Source organism: Cryptomeria japonica, chromosome 6 (genome assembly GCF_030272615.1).
Source record: "Cryptomeria japonica chromosome 6, Sugi_1.0, whole genome shotgun sequence".
NCBI classification, from domain to species: Eukaryota; Viridiplantae; Streptophyta; class Pinopsida; order Cupressales; family Cupressaceae; genus Cryptomeria; species Cryptomeria japonica.
In genome coordinates this window covers 677,236,017-677,249,034 of record NC_081410.1, presented here as the reverse complement: position 1 = coordinate 677,249,034, position 13,018 = coordinate 677,236,017, and positions in this window count along the sequence as shown.

Here is a 13,018-nt window from a genome sequence, read left to right as displayed (position 1 = left end):
TTGTAATATTTTGAAGTTGTAAGAGAAACCTTTAACAGGGTAAAAGACTCTAACCAAGTCTATAAATTGTAAATCCTTTAACCAGGTGCTACACTTATATAGTGTTGTAAAAATCCTTTAGTAAGGTAGATCTAACTGATCTTAATACTCCTAATAGGGTAAGCTATCAGAAATAGCTAAATGTAGCTCTAACCGAGCATTCTTTATTATTGCAGTAGTGAAGTTGTGAGTGCCATCCCCACTGCAGTTTTTCTCTCTAACCAAGAGTTTCTGCATGACCAAAATATATGTGTTATGGAGTGAATCATGTATGATTGCTATCTGTTGATTATAGTTTTATTTTATGTTACTGCACTATTCTATTTATGCATAACAGTAAGGTTATTACAAAGGAAAAGTTTTGGAGTACTGATTCACCCCTCCCCTCTCAGTACATTAGCTTTCTATATTGGGCCTAACAATTGTTTGTTAGATGAAAAGGATTTTTTTTATCTTCAAGAGGAGGAAGGGATTACTAAAAAAAGGACTATTGGTTAGACCCTATCTAAGAAAGGGAAGATAGCAATTGGAGAGAAAAAGCAAAGAGGGTTAAAGCCCATCAAATTTAAGTTGGAATTGGTGGGGAGTGAAAAGGGACAACAAAAGCTTAGATCCGGGAAATTTGATATCCTTCTCAGGATCCATGAAGGTCCTATCCTGGAATGTTAGAGGTTGCAATGCCTCTAACAAACATTGTTTGATCAAGCGCGGTCAGATGTCATTTTTTTTCAGGAAACCAAATCAAGAAATTGTGAGATGGAAGAATTAGTGAAAGGTTGGAAATTTTGGAAGGGTCACTTCTCGAAGGATTCTAGTGCTTCAAGTGGTATGGTAATATTATGGAATCAAAGTTTAGTCCAATGTGAGTTGGTAAAGCAAGACTAGTATTGGCAGCTTGTTAAGTTGACCCATTTTTTCCTCAAAGGTACTTTCTTCGCCCTAAATATTTATGGCCTGTTTGATAAAAAAAACTAAAAAGGAATTGTGGACATGTCTTTTTGTGGTGCTCAAGGATGTTAATAATGATTGTGCTTGCAAGGTGGGGATTTTAATGTCACGATTGTGGTTGGGGATAAAAAAGGAAGAAGGGTTGGATGGGGGGGTCTCAAACAGATTTTCAAGATTTTATAAATGACAATGGTTTATTTGAAGTTAACTTTAAGAATGTAATTTTCACCTGGTATAGTCGTAGGCCTGGGAGTGAAAGTATTGCAGAAAAGTTGGATCTTTTTTAATTATTTATGGGAAATGGGTAGCTAATTTGGTGATCCTTGAAGCAAGTATCCTTCCTTGTTTAGGCTTGGATTATTTTCCTATTTCGCTTCTTCTTCAGAAAGACTCAATTCCTATTTGATGCCCCTTCAAGTTTGAGTGCATGTGATTTAGGGAAGAGGGTTTTGAGGGACTCATTTTGGAATGGTGGAGGAATGTGTCAATTTGAAATAGTAAGAAAACTTTTATCTTTTTCAAGAAACTTCAGTATGTGAAGACTAAACTAAAAGAATGGAACCAAATCCACCTTAAGGATATTTTAATGGAAAAGATCTATATAGAAAAACAATTGGAGGTGTTGCAACATATAATTTCTTAGATAGGAATGACAAAAGATGACTTTGAGGAGGAAAAGGCCATCAATGTAAAATGTTAAGAGTTGTTGAAGAGAGAAAAAAATTTCTGGCACCAAAATTTGAGGGAATTTTGGTTAAAAAGGGGGGATAGGAACGTCAATTTTTTTCATAATGCAGTCAAGGTGAAGAGATCTTTAAACATGGTCCATTCAATTACAGGTTTAAAAAAGGGGGATAGGAACATGAATTATTTTCATAATGTAGTCAAGGTGAAGAGATCATTAAACAAGATCCATTCAATTACAGGTGGAGATGGAAATTGGAAAGAGGACAATGTGGAGATTAATGAGGAAGTGGTAGCTTATTTCTAGAATCTTCTGAGAAAAGAAGATGGAAATTAGCTTGTGTAGCGGCATGACATTTTGAATATCATCCCAAAGCTACTCTCCAATGAGCAAAATAACTTTCTTTATGCAAAAGTTTCTTTAGAGGAGGTAAAAGTAGCTCTTTTTTCTATGGGGATGAGAAGGCTCCAAGTCCAAATGGCTTCCCTGCCATCTTTTTTCAGAAATTATGGGACGTTTTCAAGAATGACATTTGGGTGGTGGTTGAGGATTCTAGAATTGATTAGGCAGTTTTGAGGGACCTTAATAACACACTAATATCTTTAATCCTGAAAAAGGAAAAAGTGGATTTATTTGATGACTTTAGACGGCTAACAAGTTAAAAAATATTCTCCCTCTTATTATTTCTAAGGACCGGAGTGGATTTTCTCCTAATAGATATATTGTAGAAGGAATCATTGTAGCACATGAAGCTATCTATTTCATTAGAACTGTGAAGATAGAGCATATGTTTGTTAAATTGGATATCAAAAAGGCATATGATCAAGTGGATAGGGATTTCTTGATGGAGGTTTTAGACAAATTTGGGTTCTCCCGGGATTAAGTTAGTTTGGTATGGGGGTGTATTGATAACCCTAGAGATTTTCAATGTTGGTAAATGGCAACCCTTGGGGTTTTTTCATTCATCAAGAGGACTCAGATAAGGAGACCCACTCTCCCCATTCTTGTTCATTATTATGGTTGAGGCGCTTGGGCACTTTTTTACCGAAAAAGGGTGTGTGGGCTATAGAAAGGAATCAAAGTTGTTAGAAGTGTGGAGGCAATTTCTCACCTTCAATTTATAAATGATACGCTTTTGATGGGGGAAGCATCTTTCAGAGAATCTATATGTATAAAAGAAACATTGGATCCATAAGTAGGGCCTCAAGGTAGAAATTTAATTGGCATAAATAAAATAAAAAAAATCTTTAATAATGGGGTGCAAAAACAACAAGATATTGCTAGAATTTTGGGTATTAAACTAGGTCTTTTATTGGGAAAATATTTGGGCATCCCGCTTTTTGGTGGAGCTTCTAAACCCTCGCTTTGGAGACATTTAATTGATAGTTGTTTAAACAAATTGGAGGGTTGGAAGAATCTGTGGATCACTTCAGTAGGGAGAATCCTCATGATAAAAACGGTTATCTCTATCATTCCAATTTTTCCTATGATGTGTTGTAGGATTCCATCAAAGATAATTAGAGCTATTGAACAAATAATGAGGAAATTATTTTGGAATGGCATTCAAGAGCATGACAAAATCCTTCTTTTGGCCTGGGATAATATCTACAAACCGAAAGCGACAGGGGGGCGGGTTTAAGGAAGTGGAAATTGATGAATGAAGTCGTGGGAGCAAAGTTGATATGGGCCATGTATAGTAATTCAAATCACTTATGGGTGAGAATTTTGCAGGTGAACTGTAGAGACAATCAAGAGAGGGAAAGAATTTTGACCATTCAAAACCCTCCAAGGGGTTCAACAATTTGGAAATTTATGATCTCATGTAGACTAATCTTCAAAGATCATATAACTTGGAATTTAGGTGATGGAAAATCTACAAAGTTTTGAGAGGATTCATGGGAGGGACATGAATTCCTTGGGAAAAACAACGAGATGACTACTATCTAGTGGATCATTGAGGGTAGGTGGGGTGCAAAGGTGGAAGACTTTATGCTTAATTCTAGGGAGGAGGGTAGAGATTTGTGGAGATGGAAATTAGTGGAGAATTTAAACTTGAATCCAGGTTAGGCTGCAATTCTCTAGAATATTTTTGACTCAAGACATATATGGTTGGTTGCCATCAAAGATGAGATTGTGTGGTGTGGCTCTAAATCGGGAAAGTATTTAATTAAAGTTGGATATTCATTGTTGGAAGTGGTGATTGGCAAAAAGGTATATGTTGGAACCAGTCATGTCTTCCCAAAGCTAGTGCTTTTTCTTGGCTAGCTTTAAGAGGACATATTTTAATTGGCAATTGATTGAAAAAGTTGCGGTTTGTGGGGCTTTTCAAATTCTTTCTTTGTAACAAAAAAGAGGAGTCTCTGGATCATTTATTTTTGCAATGCGATCTTACATTAGAATGTTGGATGTTTGTGTTAAATAAAATTGAGTGGAAAATACCACTCCCTTTAACACTTAAGGAATTGTTCCAAAGTTGGTTTCGAGGATACAAGGCTTCTACTTTCTCTAGAATATTTGGCAGGTTTGTCCCTACTATTATTTGGAAAATTGGAAAAGAGTGTATTACACAGATTTTTTAAGATAAGGTAGATTCAATGAGAAGGATGTGTGGCCGAATTGAGACATCCATTTTGGAACTGGTTAGTGTTGTTACAGTCAACATCAATATGAGGAAGCTTCCCCTTTTATTGAGTGATAGTTTGATTTAGGGCAAAAGACCATTGATAAAGTTCAATCTTGTTAATGGTCCTTCTCGGGTTGACCTAAAAAAGGAAGACAAGTCTATCGTGGAATAAAAGAAACCAAAGAAGGGGTGGATTAAAATAAATTTTGATGGAGCGTCGAAGGGCAATCTGAGCCCTTCAGGAGTTGGATACATTTCCTACGATTGGAAGGGAGATACTCTAGCCCTTGGGGTGAAATGGCTTCCAGAGGGAATAAACAATGAATCAAAGGGTCATGCAGGCCTTTGGGGGGTTAGAATGGCAAAGAGATTGAATGTTGCCAAATTGCACCTGGAAGGGGATTCAATGATCATTGTCAATGTTATCATCAAAGATGAGGTGCTCATAGAGGCTGAATAAATTTATTAAATTAATTTTATAAGAATTGAATGATTTCAAAAATCACAAAATCTCCCACACCCTGTGATAAGGAAATTATGAAAAGGCCACTTTGTCCAATGTAGGGTCATCATTTAATAGTATGAATTGCAAGAAGATATGGGAATATTTTGGTGTTAATGAGCTGGTGTACACGGAGGAAGGTACGCTGACAAACCATGGAGGATGATATTTTTCAGTGGCTGAGGGTGGCGGTGAGAATTATAACGACGGTGTGAGATTCTTTCTCATTTTTTCTCATTTTCAAATAAGGTGGTAAGGGTGATAGTGGGGCTCTAAGGTGCTGGCAAATTAACTATAGGCAAGAGAGAATGGAAGTAAAATTCCTATTCCATTGACAAAACAACAACTCGCATTCTTGGGTAAGGTTTCGGAGAAGTGCCTTTCTAAAATTTTATAGTTTGAAGAGCCTATTTGTATTCAAATTTTATATTGGTTCTTGGGGAAGAATATGTGTGGTTGAAATTAAAATTTTGTCCTAATGTGGATGTGGTTTCAATGGTGGTTGCTTGGGATTTAGAACTAGGCTCCAAGGAAGAGACAAAATGGGTGCTTTGTGCATGTGTCTCGAAGGGATACCTGTTTGGTATGAAGTACTTGTTGGTGAAGGTAGTCCTTGGGAGGGGATTACGGAGGTGTATGAGTGAGGGTATCTACACTGAGGAGGAGAATGAGGAGTTTCGGTCCTTCATCTTGTGGAAGGATGAAATGGACAGAATGGAGAGGTGGGGGGAGGCTCTAATTAGATGGGAAGGCCTCAAAGATTTTGTCTGAGAAAAGGAAATTGAATGACAGAGGACACAAGAGGAGAAGAAGAAGCATAGCAGCCAAGGGTTGAGCTTCTAACCTGGAGAGTTCTAGGTGAACGACCCAAGGAAGCCATGATTTAGAGAACTAGGTAATCAGTGACTGTATTGGAGGAGCAAAATTGTATGCCCTTTTTTTGTATGTTTGTAAATGAGATAAAAATATATATCTGGGTATAGATAGTTAGCTTTTTGTTGATTGTGGTCTTGTAGAAGGTCTTTTTGTCTCACTTCCTCGACCACGAGGAATGGTAGTTTATATTCTTTTTCTTTTTTAATATTGTTTTTGATGTTCAAAGATAGGAAATGAATGATGTAGTGACGGGTTTCCGTTTTAGTCATGGTAGTAGTTGGATGTAGATATTTTTTGAAGCCCTTTGTAATACTTAACTTTCTAAAATATTAATGTTGAATGATTTGGATAACTGGGGGGGGGAGAATCAGTTATCCATTAAAACTTATTAAATTTTTCACAGAAATAGATCTCAAATTGCATAACCATGAACATATAATATCATGAAAAGAACACACACAAGAGAAACCAAATATGCTATAGAAAACCAAAGAAGGGAAAAACCATGGAGAATGTTATCTCTCAAAATAGAAATACCTGTTAGAGTGAGACCGGTTAAGGTAATTTTTACAAGATGGCTCACTGCCATAATTGCTCACTGTGAGTGGGCTCACTACCTGGCTAAAACCAACAGAAAAAGGAGGGCTCACTGCCCAGAGGAAGAAAGAAAGAATCCAACATAAGAGACACAAGTACCACTCTGTTGTAATGCTAGAAGAAAACTTAGGCTCAATGCCACCGGTACCAAACAACATCAGCAAACAACCACACTAATCAACCACTTCACATTTCCAGAGATAGATCTTCATTTTACAATCAACTTCCTTCTACGAAACCTTCTTGATAATTTTTCATTACAAGTGATCTTTATATTTATCGATCTCCAAAATATATTATTCAAGTAGGCCAGGGAGATGAAGAAACATAATTCAAAATAAGTCTCCACTAAGCATTCTCGTGGTGGAAATGAATGAAAAGAAATCCACACCACAATGCAAAAACACATTATCAAATGTTGTAATCATCAAACCAAAAGATAAAACATCTAGGGACAATTAGGACCAAGAAATTGAATAACCAAAAATATTTTCGGAGCACAACAACACGTGCCAAGACAGAATAACATAGATACATGCATGAATATTATAATCCCAAACACGCAACAAGAGAACATAAAATGCAGAGCAATCCAGACCTTTGAAAATCTCAAATATTCTAATTACTGCATAGACTTTCGAAGCACCAAAACTCTCATACTGCCAATACATAATTCCGAGTAATAGGCCTATCAAAAACACAATAATTTGTACCTTCTACATCATACATACCTATCTTCCGAACTCTACAACACAACATATATACCTATCTTCCACATCAATCCGAACCAATCCAAACCACCAAATTGACATCAATGACAACATAGACAAGTAATTATAACAATCTCCCCCTTTGTCATTGATGGCAACATTCATCAATGGCAAACAATTTCTCAAACAACATGTTTAAAATACCAGACTCAAATATTTCTCCCCCTTAGAAAGAAAAACTATATACTTCCAAACTTATCAAGCACAAACATCTCAAACTTCTCCCCCTTTGACATCAAGGACAAAGGTAGAGAGAAACACAGCTCAGAAACCACTCTACTCTCCCTAAGAGGAAGCCCCAAGCATTAGCCCAGACAGAAGAGGTTTAACCTTGACAATTGTCGAAGATACTCAAAAGTATCCTTGCACAACGCCTTTGTGAAAATATCTATAATTTTCTCTTTGGTAAGAACATGTTCAAGTTTTACTTCATTATCCACTACTTTTTCTCTAAAGAAATAATACCGAATAAAAAAATGCTTAGTTTTGGAATGCAAAATTGGGTTCTTAGAGATATCGATTGCACTTGTATTATCACACATGATTGAGATAGGTTCATCAAACAACACATCAATATCCTTCAATGTTTGTTTCATCTAAAGTGCCTAAGTGTAGCATGAAGTAGCTACAATGTACTCAACTTCTGCAGTTGATAAAGATATAGAATCCTACTTCTTACTTAGCCATGCCACTAACTGGGAGCTAAGGAAAAATTCTCCACCCCTTGTACTTTTTTCTGTCATCAATACTTCCTACCCAATCTGCATTAGTATAAGCTTTCAGAGTAAATTATGGTCATTTTCGATATCACAGTCCAAAATTTTCTATTGCTTTCAAGTATCTAAATACCCTTTTTATTGCAACAACATGTGACTCTTTTGGTTCTTGCTGAAATCTAGCTGCAAGACAAACAAGATATATGATATCTGGTCTTATAGCAATCAAATATAACAATCCTTTAATCATTGATATGTACTTGCTTGCATCAGTCTTAGGAGATTTATCATCATTAGTCAGCTTGCATTCGGTAGTCATGGGAGTACATATCAGTTTGGAATTTTCCAATCCAAACTTCTTCAATGGTTCTCTAACATATTTTGGCTGAGAAATGAAAATGCCTTTATTGTTCTGATTTAGTTGTAATCCAAGGAAGAAATATAACTCACCAGTCATAGACATTTCAAATTCCTTTTGCATTTCACTAGCAAATTCCTTGCACATATCATCATTGTCACCAAAGATTATGTCATCCACATAAACAACAACAATTAAGATCTTACTTGATTCAACTTTGAAGTAGAGATTGTTGTCAGCAGACCCTTTCTAAAATCCTTAATTTAGTAGATACTTATCTAGCCTTCCATACCAAGCTCCAAGTGCTTTCTTCAATCCATACAGCGCCTTCTTTACTTTGCAAACAACATCTAAATCATCTGATAACTTGAAACATTCTGATCATTCAATGTAGACCTCTTCCTTTAATTCTCCATTCAAAAATGTCGACTTTACATCTATTTGATAGACTTTGAAACCCTTATATGTTGCAAAAGCCAAAAACATCCTAATAGCCTTCATTCTAGCAACAAGAGCATAGGTTTCCTCAAAATCGATTCCTTCAACCTATGTAAAATAATTATTACGAATCTACCTTTTCTATATCAGCTATTTTGTTTTCATTTCTTTTACTACAATTATGATAGATTTAATTATTATGGATCTAATTTGGAAGTTACATTATTGATCTCTTCTTCTCTTTGCTCAAAACAAAATATTTTTCATTCCTTCAATTACAATTTACATACCTTGGAATTATATTCCATATTTTGGCAACAATCCTTTGTTTTTTGAAGGTATAAGTGTAACTTTTGTATTACTTTGTAATTGTTTCTTCTTTAGAATGATGTAAAATAATTTTGATAGTTTTGAGAAACATGGATTTTTTTTGTCTTGTTGCTATACCAATTTGGAGATTGAGTAGCACACAAAGATCTTCTAGAATTTGAAAAGGATGGTAAACTCATCTAATGATAATCTCATCTAGCAACATTTGTGTAAAGGATGGCAAACCCATATAAGAATATCCATATTTTTTGTCTTGTATATATTAGGTTTTACTCTCTAGAATATTAATTTATATAATATTCTATCGGCATATGCTCTTGGGAAAAGCTCGATGCAAAGCGTATTGCATGTGTAATGTAGTTGCTCGGCCTTGCGCAGTGAAAGGAATTTGGGCCCGACTGCGGCAAGGTTGGTTGTCATGGTTTTTGCAGTGATGTGGAGGAGAGATGGTGGTGACAACGGAGGAAGAGTGGGTGGAGGTGGAGGTGGAGGTGACATGAAAATAAGGTCAGCCTTCCGATGACGAGGCCTATGACTTTAAGATCGGATGAGTTAAATTACACATATTAAAGTTTTACTTTTAAACTTAAAAATGTTATACTGACATTCTCTAGATTTAATATATTGCTTAGTGTGGGTGGTTTAAAACTGGCCCTCCAGGATGACATCTTCACCACTGGTCTCTGTCTTGCTCTCCTCCAACTTGCCTCAAAGGTCATGAAAAACACCTTGGCCACTCTCGGACCTAAAGTCCTTCAGCTACGCTAGCAATCGCATAACGCCTATAACACGCTCTACATCAAGCTCTTCTTAAAGCTTATGTTAATATGAAATAAATTATAAACAATCTGACCAGTAAGCCTGCATAACAACCCAGGCTGACAAGTGATCAATACTCCCGACAGGCTGAGATCTACACAAATAGCCTTGGAAACTCTAGCTTCTTTTAGTCTCAGCGACCACCAGCCAAAACATTGGAATGGCTTGCTCTGGCCAAATTGTGGACTTATCAGGGTTAACGTCTCCAATTGTAGACAGTATTTGAATTTCATCTTTGTTGTTGAAAAATGGGATATAGGTAATTAATATGGTCGAAGAAGCTACAATGACAAGCATATTATAAACATGGGGTTTTTACAGTCCACCCTGAACAATTAATAAAAAATTCTACAAAGTTTTCTGCTGAAAATTTTGTCACTCAAGCCAAAAACAGTTATGGGAACGTCCTAGGCTATATACAAAATTTGTAAACAATCTGGATGGGTATGCTGCACAAAAGCACGGGTCAGTCTAGCTATGCCCGACTCTACACAAGTGCTTAGCCCGACGGATTCCGCCCGACTGGCTTTAAACTACCCCTACAAGTTTCAATTTGTTATAAACTCAGAGAAAAGGCAAGAAAGACAGAATATACAGAGTATATAACATATTAATCAAACTTACCAATATGGGTCACTGAAACACTTGAATTGTCATGGAATTCGACTAACGTTTTGCTGCAGACAAAAACTTCTTCGACTCCAGGAATAGTTTGCCATAGTTCAAGGTTTCGTGCACAGTGGCCTATGGTGACAAGCAAATTCTGTCGTAGTTATGGTAAAGCTTTTATTATTTTTTATTGAAATACACAGGGGCCACGTGTCATTTCTTCTTTTATGGATCAAGATGTAACAAACTATACATAGATACACCTCTTGCTATATGAATTAAGACATGGTCAACTATTCATAGATATACATTACTATCTATTGAGACATATCGAAATTATTCATAGATATTGTAGACACATAAATTTGTTCACTAGATTAAATAAATATTTAATATTTATTTGATACACTAATATTCCCCTATCACATTTAATTAATTCATTCAATCTCCATTCTACTATTTTAATTAAATAAATTACATAAATTTATTTAAATTAAAATCCCTATCTATAACCCAGTTATTAAATAAATCTAATTTATTTAATTTTCCTCATTCTTCTCATTTAAATAAATCAATATTTATTTAAAAGCACAAATCAAATTCCCCTTTTAAATAAATCTAAATTTATTTAAAAAATCCCCCCCACTTGCAAAATCCTACAAATTCAAGTTGCAACCAACAATTAAAATAAATCAATTTTATTTTAATTAAATCCTATTTTCCCTCACCCACTTGCAAAATCCTACATCTCCCACTTGCCTCCTAAACCCCTTCTAGATTCTTCTAATCACTTCCAATTTAGCCTAATTCATCTCCTAATTATTGTCACATTCCTAAGCAAAGAGAAGTCACTTCTCAAAGCCTCCAAAGTCTTTAAAATGCATTAAAGGCTTTATGTCCTCAACAAGTTAACCCTCAAAGTATTCCAAACCATTTATGATTCTTACATAACCATTAATAGTTAACTCAACTCACCCACATGGTTAGAGGTTTTTCCTCTAACTCAACCCTCATTTAACTCATGGGTCTCTTCAAGCATTCATTGCTTTGACCATGGTTATTCCCATTAACTCTTGCACAAGAGTTTATCCATTGGATAAAGGCATAATTCATTGGATAAACGCTTTATTCACTAACTCAAGCTTAACCAAACCCTCCTAGGGTAACCTTCATGTCATCTCAAGCATTTAATGCTTCTTCCCTCTCCTCTCAAGCCATCTCATGTTGACACGTGTCATCATGAGATTGGGTTGAAATCCATCACATGGATCACAAACCCATCAATCCTAGCCATTCATAAGCTTGCTCAATCTTGACCATTCATTGCCCTATTTCCCTTATAAATAGAGCTCTTATTCTTCATTTTCAGGATCAGAAGTCTTTTGTGCATTAAACTTATAGTCATTTTAGAGAGCATTAAGAAGCATTTGCATTGTTATTATACTAAGATTTACATAGACTAATTAGGTGCTTTCTCATAGTAAATCATTTACACTTGCGTAAGCATTTGTTTTCATTTTCACAACCATTTTGAATCTTCATATGGCATCCATGGATAGTGCAAAAGCTGAGAACTACACTCATGTGGGACTTAGAGAGGAGAGAAACAAGGGAGGAATATCTATGAGCATTTTGGGGAGCATCTTGGGGGGTTTTCTTTCCTTTTTTCGTTTATGTATGCTCTTTATTGTGTGCTTTATATCTCTCTTGATATGCATCTTAAGGTTTTTAGGTTCATTTCTGTTTCGTTTTGGTTGTAACTAATCTACTAACATTTGAAATTGTCTTTGGTGCCTTGTGCCCCTTTTTCACGTGCATCATTTGGTGAACCTGACGTGAATCGAACACGCAACCTTCTGATCCTGATTCTAACTTTTGTTTTTGTGATTTTTTTATAATTTTCATGCACAGGTTGTGCTTTGGTGCTTTTGTTCCGCGTTTTGGCGCATTTGACAAACATTTTTAGCACTTTCGTGAGGGTTTAGCGCTTTTGCACATTAATTAGCTCATTTGTACTGATATAGTGCTTTTGCACTCTCTGTTTGTCAGTTTTGAATTCTGTCAAACATTTTAATATAGCGCTTTTGTTAATAATTTAGCGCTATTGTTAATAGTGTTGCGCTTTTGTTAATAGTGTTGTGCTTTTGTTAGTACTTCGGCGTTGTTGTCTGAAGTAGCACTTTTGTTCTCACAGAGTAGCGCTTTTGTTCCAAAGAGTTCAAAATTGTAACCAAAAAATTTGAATTTAGGCTTGTGGAAGCCCACATAAGATTTTAGATTTTACTAACTCCTTTATTTGCAGGTTTCTAACGATTTCTTGCAAGTTGGAGGAGTTTAATTTAGGATTTTTTTTATTTTTTTTTTGCTCGGTAAAAGGCCTAAGCCATATTTTATTAATAAATAGTATTACAATCTCTGCTTAGTGCAGGCGCCGATAGGAAAGAGCGGAGAGGATAATTTAGGATTTTGATTTTGTTTTTTAACTTATTTTCTAAAATTGGTTAAAAAGAATTCATATTTCCTCTTTTTCAGTAAAAAGAACCTCACATTTTAGTTTTTGGTGCTTTAAAAACAAATCAAAACTTGTCTTTTGGGCTTGAAAAGAACATCATTTGCAAAAGCTAAAACTTACAACAAACTTAACATTTCTTTTTGCAAATTCACATTCAAAATTGGGCTATAAAAAGAACAAACAAACTTGTCCATTT